This window comes from Tachypleus tridentatus, chromosome 4, assembly GCF_004210375.1.
Source record: "Tachypleus tridentatus isolate NWPU-2018 chromosome 4, ASM421037v1, whole genome shotgun sequence".
Lineage (NCBI taxonomy): Eukaryota > Metazoa > Arthropoda > Merostomata > Xiphosura > Limulidae > Tachypleus > Tachypleus tridentatus.
In genome coordinates this window covers 87,423,389-87,437,346 of record NC_134828.1, presented here as the reverse complement: position 1 = coordinate 87,437,346, position 13,958 = coordinate 87,423,389, and the positions used below count along the sequence as shown (strand labels likewise).

At 37.6% G+C, this 13,958-nt stretch overlaps 1 pseudogene across 1 annotated transcript in view; it reads right to left on the bottom strand.

The window, feature by feature from the left end:
- LOC143249634 (peroxidase-like) overlaps window positions 1-12,918 on the bottom strand; it is a 54,731-nt pseudogene extending 41,813 nt beyond the window's left edge. The window contains exon 1 of the transcript XR_013027880.1: window positions 12,570-12,918. The product of XR_013027880.1 is annotated as a peroxidase-like (transcript). The remainder of the gene's footprint in view (window positions 1-12,569) is intronic.
- Window positions 12,919-13,958: the final 1,040 nt, after the last annotated feature.

Here is a 13,958-nt window from a genome sequence, read left to right as displayed (position 1 = left end):
AGCAAAATTATTGAAAATTCCGTTAAACATAGGTCTACCACAGAAGTTACCATGACAAATAACAACCTATTTCTGCGGTTTCCACTGGTCGCGTTCGAAAGTATGAAGCCACTTTCTAGATAATTCCAGATTTGAAGGCCACGAATGGCCGCCTCTCTTCAAACATCCAGAGACACAATAAGCTGTTTGAGGCATTTCTGAGCTATTTTGTTTAAGAAGTAAACAGAAAACACGATAACATCGCGAGACAAAGGAGATGAAGTATATAAATATTCGGGTATTTGAATGTGACAAAGACCTCGTGACTACTAGCGCCCTCTACTGGTATAATTATTACGATCCCTTATTGTCACAGTTCTTTAAAATTGTTTGTTTTGGATTTCACGCAAAGCTACACGAGGGTTATCTGCGCTAGCTATCCCTAATTTAGCAGTGTAAGACTAGAGGAAAGGCAGCTAATCATTACCACCCACCGTCAACTCTTGGGCTACTCTTTTACCAACGAATACTGGGATTGACCGTCACATTACAACGCCCCCACAGCCGAAAGGACGAGCATGATCGGTGTGACGGGGATTCGAACCCGTGATCCTCGGATTACGAGTCGAGTCCCTTAACCACCTGGCCATGCCGGGCCTGTACTTTAAAATATGATGTATCAATAGTTGTTGGAGTTTTCATTTTATTTCCATGAATTTTCAAAAATATGTTTTGTCTCTAGTGAACTTCATGGTAAACTGGACATGATTCTTTATCAGAGTTTAAATACAAACTGTTAAAGGAGTTAATTTGTGTGTAATTATCACACCAACATTTTTCGCATTTTAGTGTAAGAAGCGCAATAACCTTTAAAGAGTTTCTTAGTTTCATGCATTTATCATGAGCCTGACGAAGCACAGTAATGAGTGCTCAAGAAATACCGGATTCAGAAGTTCAAGGTTCACATTTCGTTGCTATAAAAGTGTGCTATATACTTTGGGGTCATGGGTATGCTGTATCACATTCTACTTTTCATGCAAGAGTAATTTAAAGGTTTTCGTCGTAGGCTGCTGAGTAACTGCCTTCCCTCTAGTGTATCAGTTTGCAATTTGTGATGGTTATGCGCAGATAGTCATTTGTGTACCTTTATGCGAAAATTGTAAATGTAAACAAACAATCATATTTTTTATTAATGTTTTGATCAACATTTAACCACATTGCACACATTTTAAAATAATTTTGCGAGTTACATTTATGAACGTTTCACTCTCTTTCTAACAATGTGTTAACTGAAATTCATCAAAATCACAGTTTGATTAAACTTTCAGAAGTTTTGATCCGAGAAAGCAAACCTTTGTGAACACCTCTATTTCATTAACAGACATATATGACATATGATTGTTTGTTTACATTTGCAATTTTCGTGTAAAGCTACATAAATGACTATCTGCGCAAAATCATCACTAATTGTGAACTGATACACTAGAGGGAATGTTTGTTTATTTTTGAATCTCGCGCAAAGCTCACGAGGGCTATCTGCGCTAGCCGTCCCTAATTTAGTAGTGTAAGACTAGAGGGAAGGCAGCTAGTCATCACCACCCATCGACAACTCTTGGGCTACTCTTTTACCAACGAATAGTGGAATTGACCGTTACATTCTAACACACCAACGGCTGAAAGGGCGAGCATGTTTGATGCGACGGGGATTCGAACCTGCGACCCTCAGATTACGAGTCGAACGCCTTAACCCACCTGGCCATGCCGGGCCATCATTTGAGGGAAGGCAGCTGCTCAACAGCCCACAACGAAAACCTTTGAGTTATTCTTGTATGAACAAAATCCTGAAACACGAACAAGACATTACGAGTGGCTTAAAACGAAACACAAAACAAATAAATGTGTTTACTCTTCCCAAGAGTTCGCTGACTTTAGACAATAAAACTGTGAAGTGAGGAACTTAAGCCTTAGTAAGAATATCATACGTTAGCAAGACACAGTAAAGGAAGGATCTGAAACAGGAGATAGCTCAAATCATTAAAAGGTTTGTAAAAGACTTTCCAAGATATCTTAATCACTAAGGCATGAGTGAGGAGTAACTAAAAGCAACATTACAATAGATAGCTTGCAGCAACTGTTTAGTTGAGTAAGATGATATACGACTACATTGTTCTGGGTAGGCGCTGTTGATATATCATTAGGAAGGGAACTACTGCAAGAATATGAAACATATGATCTGACAGTTCGGAAGAAATGTTTGTATTAACTTTTATGCTAATTTTTCTTCAAGAGTGTTTGTTAGTCTTAGAAGATGTATTAAAAAAAGTTAAAGGGTCACATTTCCCTTCTGATAGTTAGGAGATAAAGACTGAATTTTCAAGCGCACACCTTTATTAATTTCCCCAGACGTCTTCCACCCTTGTAATCTGGTTTGAAAACATCGTTTTGCTGCGTTTGTGTAGGCCATTGGTCTAATACACATCTGCGCAAGAAAACTGAAACAACGCCTCTAATCAAATTCAAACAGTGGAATGAACTTTCTACGAATCATCTTATTTTATCATAATTATATTGTTCCACGTAAATTTCTTTTTAAACATAACTGAAAATTTTTAAAGGATTTTTAAAAACAGAATGATGTTAAAATTAATGTTTTATTTTATTCATACGAAAAAGAAAATCTTTAAAATATCAAAGCGTAATGAATAATTTCTTTTCGAGTTCCTTTTTCGAAATAATGTTACTTCAAATATTTATGTTAAAGAGCTGTCTGCGCCAGCTATTTATAAATTCGAAGTGACATACCAGAGGGAAGACAGCTAATCAACATCACCCACCGCCAATTCTTGAACTACTCTCATCCAACAGTGGGAGTTTTGCCATCACTGTTATAATGCACCTACGGTCCCAGAGGGTGGAACACGCTTCTATTTTTTTGGCGGTAACGAGACACAAACCACGGATCCATAGTCCAGCAGGCTTATCACTAAGCACGTGTAATACAGTCACATATTTATTCGTTACTATTATGCCCTTTGTCCATCGATGGGTCAGCGCTAAATTTACGGACTTATAAAAGTGAAGTCCGGGGTTCGAAACCTCGTGGTTTGTAGAATGCAGTATGTAGCTTTGCGCTAAAGCTACAGTAAAAACCAATTAAGTTGCGTTCTGTAACGATGAAACTACTTTTCAATACCGTAACAGCTTCCAAATAAAGAAGATCAACGACATCGTGATTAAAAATAGGAAGCTAATAGCCTCTCAGGTTCATAAGGATAAGTTAACTATTTAAGTCGTTCGAGTGTTTGCTTTTATATAGTTAGTTAGTTAGTTATCACCATTAGATTCCATCTAGGAACATAGGGCCGCAATCGCTTGCGGATTCTTCAACAATTATTTAAGTGAGTAGGTTGTTTTGCTTTTATATAGTATAGAATATTATGAAAATGTGTAAATGCGCGCATCCTTTGTGATGAGATGTAGTGTTTTGCACAATGAGATGCTATATCCCATTAGAATGTATCGGGTTTTTTTCTAAAAGTCTTTAAGGCGGACAGAAGTATTATTATAGAAAAATCTAGTCTTACCGGTTTTTTATTTTCTTTCTATTTAAACTCAAATTCAAAGTCGTTCAAATGACTAATATTAGATTTCTTTTTCAACATTCTAAGTTAGTATTTCCATACTGATTTTGTAAACAAAAAAATTGAGATATATGCTTAATGAAAAACAAGATTCAACCAACAAACTTGGTGTCATCGCGTTCTTGTCACTTCTGTCTTTTAGGTTCTCAACTAGAAATCCAGGTTAACAAGGGAGAATATTAGAACAATGTTTAAAAGTAAGTGACTTAACAATATTTAGAGCTCTGTTGAACAATGAGTTATGATAATACATTGTTTATTAATTCATTTTGGGTGGAGTGCTGTTTAACCCAATAATGTCTTATGAGATTCGCCCAACCCACAATACTTTGGTTAGTTCTAAATCCATTTATTAAGCAAATATTTAACAATGAGCGGCAAGAACATTGTTCAACAACACGTGACTGAAAACCATCTTCTGAAAGTTGGATAACGCAAAACAATTTGTAAACACTATTATTACTACCAGTATTAGAAATGTTTAAGGAAACAACTAGTATATTTCTATAAGTTTCAATATAATATTTCAAAAACTATTCAATTTTACTACTACTTTTTGTGTTAAAAATTGTTTTTATATCTTATTCCTAAAATATAAAACAAGTTTTAATTCAGAGTTCGTGAGAACACAGCATTTCTTTTTTTTTTAAGAAGACATATTGCAGTGGAATCGCTGAACATAAATCATTCTCTCCTCTCTGTTCTTTCAGTTTACCTCCGTTGGGAGCTAAACATCTACCCACGTTTTTACCGTGCGTGTTGACCCGTGAAAAGGATGAGAGGATCCTGATGGTTGAAGAATCCAATCCTAACACACCACTTTGGCCTCAAATTCCTTGTAGACGAGAGGCCTGGGGTTGGCCCCTTCCTAGGATCAGCCGGCTGGTCCACTTGGGCTAATGTCAACCAAGTACCAGTGTTGGATGTTCTCAACAGATGTTGGGGATATTGTATCTGATGCTGGTGTTTGGGTATAGTGCTCACAAAACCCTGGCGTTGCTGCATTGTCCTTGTTTGGCATTGTAGTTCGTCCCCTCGTAGGGCTCCATGGTTGGTGGGGTCAGTGGGCACCGAAACATTCTTTCTTTATTAAGGATCCTCCAAATAAAAACTTAAATAAAATTGCAAACAAATAGTTCATAGGTAAACGACCACGTCTTGAAGATTCTGAGCAGCAGTAACATCTGTAACACCTGTACCTCATTTTCTTATATTATATTCTCTTTCAGACAAACCTTTAGGAAAAATGTATCCCTTTTTCATTCAGAAGGGACTTGAGTGAGTTAATGGCTCTCCAGAGTCAGTCACAAAGCTTCGCTCTTATGACATATTGGTGGAAACATCCACATCTAGACACAGTGAACTATTCTTACATTCAAAGATGATTGAGGATATACTCATTGAGGTTACGCCCCTGCTACTTTGAATTCGTCACGAGGAGTTATCGTTGAGAGGGATTTGAAGAACATTCTTGAGTCAGAGATTCTCGCTGGTTTCTCCACCCAAGGATTTCCTGCAGTGAGGCGTATCTTCATTCCAAAGATGGAATTATGATGCCGACCAATGTCCTCGTTTTAACATTTACATCACTACGTCCACCTGCCACAATCAAAGCATGTTATCTTAATTGCAAGATAGGGCCATACATTCCAAACCCTCTCAGATGTTTTCAGTGTCAGTAGTTCGGTCACTCGAAGACATCATGTCGTGGTTTGTTGACGTGAGCTTGTTGCAGTGGCAAGAACCACGATGCCTATGAGTGTAAAACTTTCGTTCTGGCCCTAAGTGGTTGAAAGAAAAAGGGGTGCAGCGTTTGAAGATGATTCAAAACATTACTTAACTTGAGGCTTGAAAGTTACTGTCCACCACTTCATCTCGGATATATGGTGCTGCACTTCGTTCCACTACTACAGTGGGAGTGCAGATGGATCTCTCTGTTCCCCTAAAAGAATCATTTTCAAATCATATGAAAAGTCTTTTGACCTCCATGGTTAAAAAAGTTGATGAATCAACGTCAGCACTCATCTCTGTCCCTAACATACATTCCAGTAAACCCCAAGATCCACTTCCTTTGGTACCTGGTACGAGCATTTCCTCGCGTACATCTTCTTCTTCCGATCCAACATGCAGAACGATCATGAGTTCACTCCTTAGTCGCTGGAATCTTCTTCAAACGACAAAGACCTGTCCAACTGCTCCAGCCAGAGCAGGATCCATGGAGGTTGACAGTCCTCCCTTAAATAAAGATAAAAGACATGATCGAAAACAGAAGGGCTTTCCACCAAATTCCCCTACACATAAATAAAAATGGCCACTTTGATACAATGGAACAGTCGAGGTTTACATTCAAATTTGGATAAAGCAATCAGTGTTTTGATGTCATTTTGATGTCTTCAGAAGACAGATACCTATGATCAATCAGACCTTGATGCTCTCGTTGAACAGTTGCCATCTCCCTTTTTAATCCTGGGGACTTTAATGGACATAATCTTCTCTGGGGAGGTGCTAATATTGATGAAATGGGTCGCTCCATACAATGTATGCTCTCAGATCACAACCTTTCTCTTTTAAATACTGGTTCTTATACTTATTTTTATGCACCCAGTCAGTTCTTTACTGCTATTGATCTTTAAATTTGCTCCCCTTCATTATTCTCCCATTTTTCATGGAGGGTTGACAATAATTCATGAGGCAGTAATCATTTTCCTATAATCTTGAGAAAGACTCACCGTGGTTGATGCCACCCCACCTGCGTGCCCTAGTGGAAGCTGGATCAAGCCAACTGGCTCTCTTTCACTGCTATCGCATAACTTGATCCTGCCATCGTTTGTAATCCGTCAATAGATGACTGCATGGTAGCAGTAATTGACTGTATTATATAGGCAGCTGCTCAATGTATTCCTAAAACTTCGACACGTTTTTCACGATATCCTCGTCCTTGATGGAATCCTGCCATCCACATGGCACGGAAGGCTCAAAAACGGTTTAGGATACTTTTCGTAGGTATCCTACACTCTCGAATCGCATTGCTTTCCAGCAGGCTCGTGCACATGCTCAGTGGGTAAGACGTCAAAGCTAGAAGGAATCTTAGATTAATGTCACAACCAGCATATCTTCTACCACTAGTTCCAAAGTCATATGGGACAAAATTCGAAAGATCAGTGGGCAATATAATTCCGTCTCCCTCTCGACCTTGCTCGCTGGTGGCCAGGAAGTAGCTGATACCCGGAGCATCGCCGATACTCTTGATGAAAGCTTTTGCCGGGTATCTAGCACTTCTGCTTCATCCTCCTTCTTCTCAGCCATCAAGACTCGGGCAGAGCGATCACCTCTTTCCTTTCGAGCTGATTGTCTCTCTGACTATAATCGCCCCTTTACATTAGATGAACTCAAACTAGCCCTTCATTGGTCTAGCAATACATCAGTCGAACCTGATGATATACACTGCGAGATGCTGTGCCATCTATCTCCTTCATCTCTTGCTATTCTTCTGATTTTTTTTAACGGATCTGGCAGGAGAATGTTTTTCTGATGCCTGACATCAGGCTATTGTCCTATTTTTCTCTAAGCCTAGGAAGGATACCAAAATTCCTTCAAACTATTCTACGATTGCTTTGACGAGCTGTCTCTGTAAGTCCTTAAAGAGGAAGGTTAATGCTCGTCTTGTTTAAATCCTCGAATCAAACAACCTTCTCTCGCACACCCAGTGTGAGTTCCGACGACAACGCTCCACCATGGACCTCTTTATTCGACTTGAAACATCAATCAGAGAAGCCTTTCTCAAACAACAACATCTTGTATCAATATTCTTTGACATTGAGAAAGCTTATGATATTACATGGAGGTGTGGTACTTATATGGGTTACGTGGCCATTTGTCCATTTTTATTAAAAGTTTTAATGGACAGGTGATTCCAAGTTTGTGTGGGTTCGACACTTTCCCGTTCTTTTCTACAGGAACTTGGAGTCCCTCAGGGCTGTGTTTTGAGCGTAACATTTTTTAGTATAAAGATTAATGCCATCACTGAACAACTTTCTCTTACTGTTGCAAACGCGCTATATGTCGACGACATTCACATCTCATGCCAGTCGTTGAAAATGAGGTGTATTGAGCGTAAGCTACAGACTGCCCTCAATCATTTACTAGGTGGACCACAGCAAATGACTTTAACTTCTCTCTCTCTAAAACCGTTTGCATGCACTTTTGCCGCCAACGGGGTATTCACCCTGATCCTGAACTTCGTATCGGTAAAGTTGTGCTGCCTGTGGTCCTTGAGACAAAATTCTTGGGACTTATCGTTGACCATAAGCTGACCTTTATACCACACATCAAGCAGCTACGAGTCAAATGTACAAGAGCACTAAACATCCTCCGTGTCTTCTCTTCAACAACTTGGGGAGCAGATCGATGTTCTATACTAAAAATATATTGTACTTTTATTCGATCACAACTAGACTATGGGTCACTGGTCTACGGCTCTGCCCGAACCTCGATCTTGAAGATGTTGTACCCCATTCATCATCAGGAACTTCGACTCTGCACCGGGACTTTCCGCACTTCCCCAGTTCAGAGCTTATACACAGTGTCTCATGAACTTCCTTTACACCTCCGCCGTTTGTAACTGTGTTTACTGTATGTTTCGAAACTTCGATCTTTACCACAGCATACCACCTGAGGTTGTGTTTTTCTTCCTTGGTCGGCAATGTTTTTCCGGAACAGACGATCTGCTATTGTTCCTTTTGACTTTCGTATCCAGGCGCAGTTGGAGGGATTGGATCTGTCATTGGATAACAATGCTGTATGCACTGGTCAGCCCACCCTATCATGACTTATTACAATCCCCAAATGTGACCTTTCTTTAACTCACCTGAGAAAAGCAGATACTCCCAACTGGAAGTACCATCTTTTACTTGCTGAACATCTTTCAAATCATTCTTCCATTCCCATTTATAAGGATGGTTCGAAATCAGGTGACTGTGAGATCTGCCATGCTTTGGTTGTGGTTCGGTGGTTGCGCACAGAATTCCCTCTACAGCTTCTGTGTTCACTGCTGAACTGTATGCCATTTCTCTTGCCCTGGATCACAAAGAAGCTAAGCAGTACTTAACTTACTCTATTTATTCTGATTCGCTTAGTTCTGACCCTGTCCTCGCCAATATTCAAAACTGACTGGCCCATTTCTCTTTAACATCTTCTTCTATCCAGTTCTCCTGGATATCAGGCCACGAAGAGCTCGCTGACACCGCAGCAAATCTATCTGCTCTGGCACTATCACTGCTGTGCCTGTTCCGTACATGGACCATGGTCCTCTATTAAAGGCTCGAGTCTGTGCAAGCTGGCAGTCGACTTGGAGAGAGTAACGTAAAAACAAGCTTTTCCAAATAAAATCCTTTATTGGACTTTGGACGTCTTGTTTCCATAATAATCGGAAAGAGAAAGTTGTCCTCACTAGACTACGCATTGGTCACAGTTTTTTAACTCATCGTTTTCTTTTATTGGGAATGATGCAACAATGCGTTGACTCTGTGACACTCGGGTCAAAAAAAATCACATTTTACTGTCTTACCGTCGTTGAGAGTCGTAACGTAATTTTAGACGTTTTGTCCCATAGTTTACCTTTAACATTGGACAGTGTCATCGGCGATGGTGACACTGTCCACCTTACAAATATTTCTAGTTTTTTAAAGGCTATTGACCTTTTTAACAGTGTTTAAGTTTTAATTCATACATTAGACCTTTTTTTAATATGATTCCTTTTTAAGAATTAAAGTACAACTAGTTCGATATGAAATTAGAAGATGGCTGTAACGTTAAATAACTCAAATCCAGGGCTTGACAGGCCAACTTCAGATGACTAACGCTGATGTTTGAACTTACTCACTGGTCATCCTGGCGAATTATGATAACTAAAATTTTGCTACAGAAAGTTCTTTACAATTTGTATTACTGTAGTTTTTTTTTCTGCTGTATACAAAATGTAAAAAATGGATTTAATGATATTTATGTTTTTAATTCAAAAAATAAACTTTGTTTTGTTTTACCTTAATTCCTTTTTACAAATTTTAATATTTTTATTTTAATTATAACTTTTTACCGGATGTTTGGTGCAGATAGCCTAGTTGCAATACTCCATAAAACGCCAAACCAACTAACCAACAAATCATTCTAAAATCTGTATTCATCTGGGCTTCAAACTGAACAAAGGAATGTTAAAACCCGAATGTGGGGAATATATATTTTCATGCTTTGTTTTAAAAACAATAATAAAAGTACAAAATTTACACACACCAACAATAATAAAGGAATTAATTTAAAAAATATCTATATAAACATACAAAAATTTTATTTTTAGTATGGGTTCTTTAAAGTGCAGTTTTCTTGATTAAAGTATTTCTAGAAAGATGAACAATTTTTTACTGATATACTAGTTCTGGCATGGTTAAGGCACTCGACTTGTAATTTGAGGGTCGCGTGTTCGAATCTCTGTCACACCAAAAATGCTCGCCCATTCAGTCGTGGAGGCATTATAATGTGATGGTCAATCCCACTATTCATTTGTAAAAGAGTAGCCCATGAGTTGGCGGTGGATGGTGATGACTAGCTGCCTTCCCTCGAGTCTTACACTGCTAAATTAGGGACAGCTAACGCAGATAGCCCTCGTGTAGCTTTGCGCAAAATTCGAAAACAAACAAACTAGTATACTAACTATACCTTCGTATTTTTGTTAGTCTTGTAAGCGAACTAGAATGATTTAAATTACTAGCCTAGAACAAAAGAGATTAACTTTAATACGTTGTTTAATGTTATTGTTTAAACATTTAATGCCACAATATCTTAATTATTTACAGTAACTACTAAGCGCAAGGACGTTTTGAAGGTAGAATGGTTTAAAAAATACGAGATGAGAAACAAATACTTGTTAGTATTTAGGTCAAACGACGTTTCTCAATTATTCCCATATTGCTGTTGAAATCTATTATTTGCTTTGGTATATTATTGATAATTAGCTATAACCATCATTATGTGCTTTGTTTTGTACTTTCTATTTATAGCAAAACTACTTATTACGTAGGTAAAGCAGATAATTTTAGTCTTCTGGCGAGGCGAAAGGCACTCAGTCAGTAAGTAGCACCCTACCATCCACGCTAAGAAAATAATTGTTATTTTCACCACGCATTTAGAGATTAAAGTGCAGGAATATTTTGTGATATCACAAGAACCTGAACCTCGGCTTGCCAGCTTCTAAATCCAGAGATTTTTCACATGATTAACTTGCATTCCATGTTTGCTTTAAGCACTTTCCCTGTTTGGTTTGGATTACGAGTCAAGAGCCTTAACAACCTGGCCATGTCAGGCCACCACTTTCCCTGTATGGTGGTATTAAATCATGGAAAACAAAACACCATTATCACAATTTAATTATTGTACTTTGGATGCATATCTAAGCTAACCGGTGTGTCTATACGACTCGAGGAGACGACATAAGGATTCCGAATGACATGGGGTTTATAACAACGATGCCCTCTCTATGTCACTATAAGAGTGTGAAATTTGGTTAAGATAGGTCGAAAAGTGAAGGAGAACTCATAGAAAAAGGAGTGACATAGATAGATTAACGCCATTCTCCTGTGTCACTTTCTAGAGTGCCTTTGGGTGGACTGAAGTTTGATAAAGATGAATAAAATAGAATGGGGAACACATAAAGTCCACCAGTGATTGAGTGACAAAAGAAAGACGATCTAAACGTCGGTCCATCTTCATTTATTCACCAGGAAATACTAAGTACGTACGCCAAGTTTGATTAAGGTCAATGAAAAAGTATAGGTCCCAATAGCGGATACACAGACGTCATTTCTGCTTTACATGTATAGCCAAGGCACAGTTTAAGATTACAGGAAAACACAAAAAACAGAGCATAACATTAGCAACTAGAAAGGAAACCTAATAATAATTTCAGTCTAAATATTCTCTAAATGCAAGACTGGATTTCAATATACTAAATAAATATACTTCGTCTGTGGAAACATTTTAGGGTATCAGGTCGTTTTTCAACGCTAGAAATTAAATTGAAAAAGTGAGACCTGGACAGGATTCGAACCTATAATATTTCTTACCCAACTAAGTTTACTTAGCTAAGAAATTTTCATACTCATCAACCATTGACGTAGCTTAAAATCCTACTTTTATTTAAGAATAATTCTTAAATATAATTAGCAGATGAGAACATGAGAGTGTTTCGTTTTTTCATAAGCTGAATGTTAGCTTCCCATCAAAGCATTAGAGTTGAATGGATAGTGTTACAGTAGTAACACTAAAACGAATAAAACTATAACGTTAGAATAAGCCGGTGTATTTTTTATTTCTGTGAGCATTTTGTAAATGTTTAGATTGTGGTAACGAGTTTTGCTATTGTATAAGAGCACGTTTCAAAGTAGTTCACACGAATACTGTTAACTGAGCGCTTACGCTTCGCACGTGTACGTATTCCAGGAAGAAGTGTCAATGTTTCTGAAGTTTGAACTTTCGTTCAGGCTTTAGATACACCAGAGAAAATGATTTAATACATATTACAAGAAAAATATGGTGAATGAAAAGGTCTTACAGACTTTTTACACAACGAATAGTGGGATTGACCGTCACACTATAACTCGAGCATGTTTGGTACGATGGGGATTCAAACCAGGCAGTCAGATTACGAGTCGAGTGCCAAACCACCTGACCATCTCGGACACATAGTTATTAACCATTAAATGTATTGAATATCTTCAATATTGTAAATCTTCATGGTTGTAGATACACTAAGAAACCTCTAAAAATTAACCAACCAACATTCGAGTATTACCTTTCAAACTAAAATCTTATTTGTACAGCTACTTCTGTTCTAAGCAGGCGCATAATCATATAATTCAAATGTTGTCAGTAAAATAATAGAAAAAAACAAACAGATACCTTATCATTGTCTTCAGCGACCGCATTTTATCTTGGTTCGGATCTAATTCGCCCACAGCTTATGACGATCGGTTCATTGGTTACAGGGAAGATAACTATTTCAGACAGATTGATCTTTCCAATGATGAGTGAAAATAATTATGATCTCAAATAAAGAAAAATGATCTGCAAAAAAAAAAGGAACACTTTAAAATTTGTAATTTTGTATTATCGCAATTAAGGAACTTTTAATCTAAAGCGAAGAAAATTCCGTAAGTATCTTTACGTCACTGATAGTTTAGGTGTGGAACTTGTTTTTTCAAAGGATCGGTCGTTACTCTTTCAATACCGCAACGTTTAGAAGACGTTCTTGAAATGAAAGCTTTGTTAATGTGAGAAGTACTTTTACCACGTGACTTCATGTGTTACAGATATTATTACATTTTTTTCTCCTACTTGTGCTTAATTTTTTTTTCTATTCCGTCATGCAAAATAATCGTAGCTAAGTCGTGATTGGTGAAAAGCGTAACCCATTTGTGAAACTATAGTTTATTGGCTGAAAAGAAAGGGTCAGTACGCTGCCTATGTAATCTGATATAATGTGCAGTTAACTACTTCGGGACTAGTTCGGGAAGTATTGTAGTGTGAGTGTTTTTATTACTATTAGTTATTGTTCTGTCGATTCCTGCCCTGATTTATTTCACCCAGGGAAAAAAAAAGTCGGTGTGAATATAGACACCGCACCCAGTGCACTCTTCGCTGCTGCTGCACCATTCACGTGATGAACGAATCAAGTATTATATCATTTTCTGTAAAACTATTAGGTAGTGGGTGGCCGGTCATGTTGATGGCATTTTTCATGCGAGCTTTGACGTCACTAAACATCAATGAGGAAGAGTTTTTGTTTTTTTTTTTCAAAACTAGTTGTACTTTCTGTTTGTCCACGTTATTGCAAGTGTTAAAATATCCAACAGAGTAACTTGTCATAATGGTGTTTATTGTGGTAGGCATAAAACAATATTTTAATTTTTCAAATCACAATTTTACTATATTGGATTTGGTTGTTTTTCATGCAATTTACATTTCTTTATTTAGTAGTTCTATCAGACTCAGAGGATAGGGATGTAGGGGGGCAAACCAAGTGACAGCTGTGTTTTTAGGGGGGCGAAGAGTGATAAGAACTTGAGAAAAGATGAGAAAATGGGGAATTATTTAAATAGCTTCATGAAAGCTGCGGTTCTTCTTGTATACATTATACTACTAGATTTGAAAATATAAAAAACACATATAATTTATCACTATGATACAATAATGATAATAATTTTAAAATTCGAATGTTCTAGTTATCTTAATTAGACTAACTGTACTCAGTATGAATATTAACAGTACAACAGTATTTTATGCCGTATA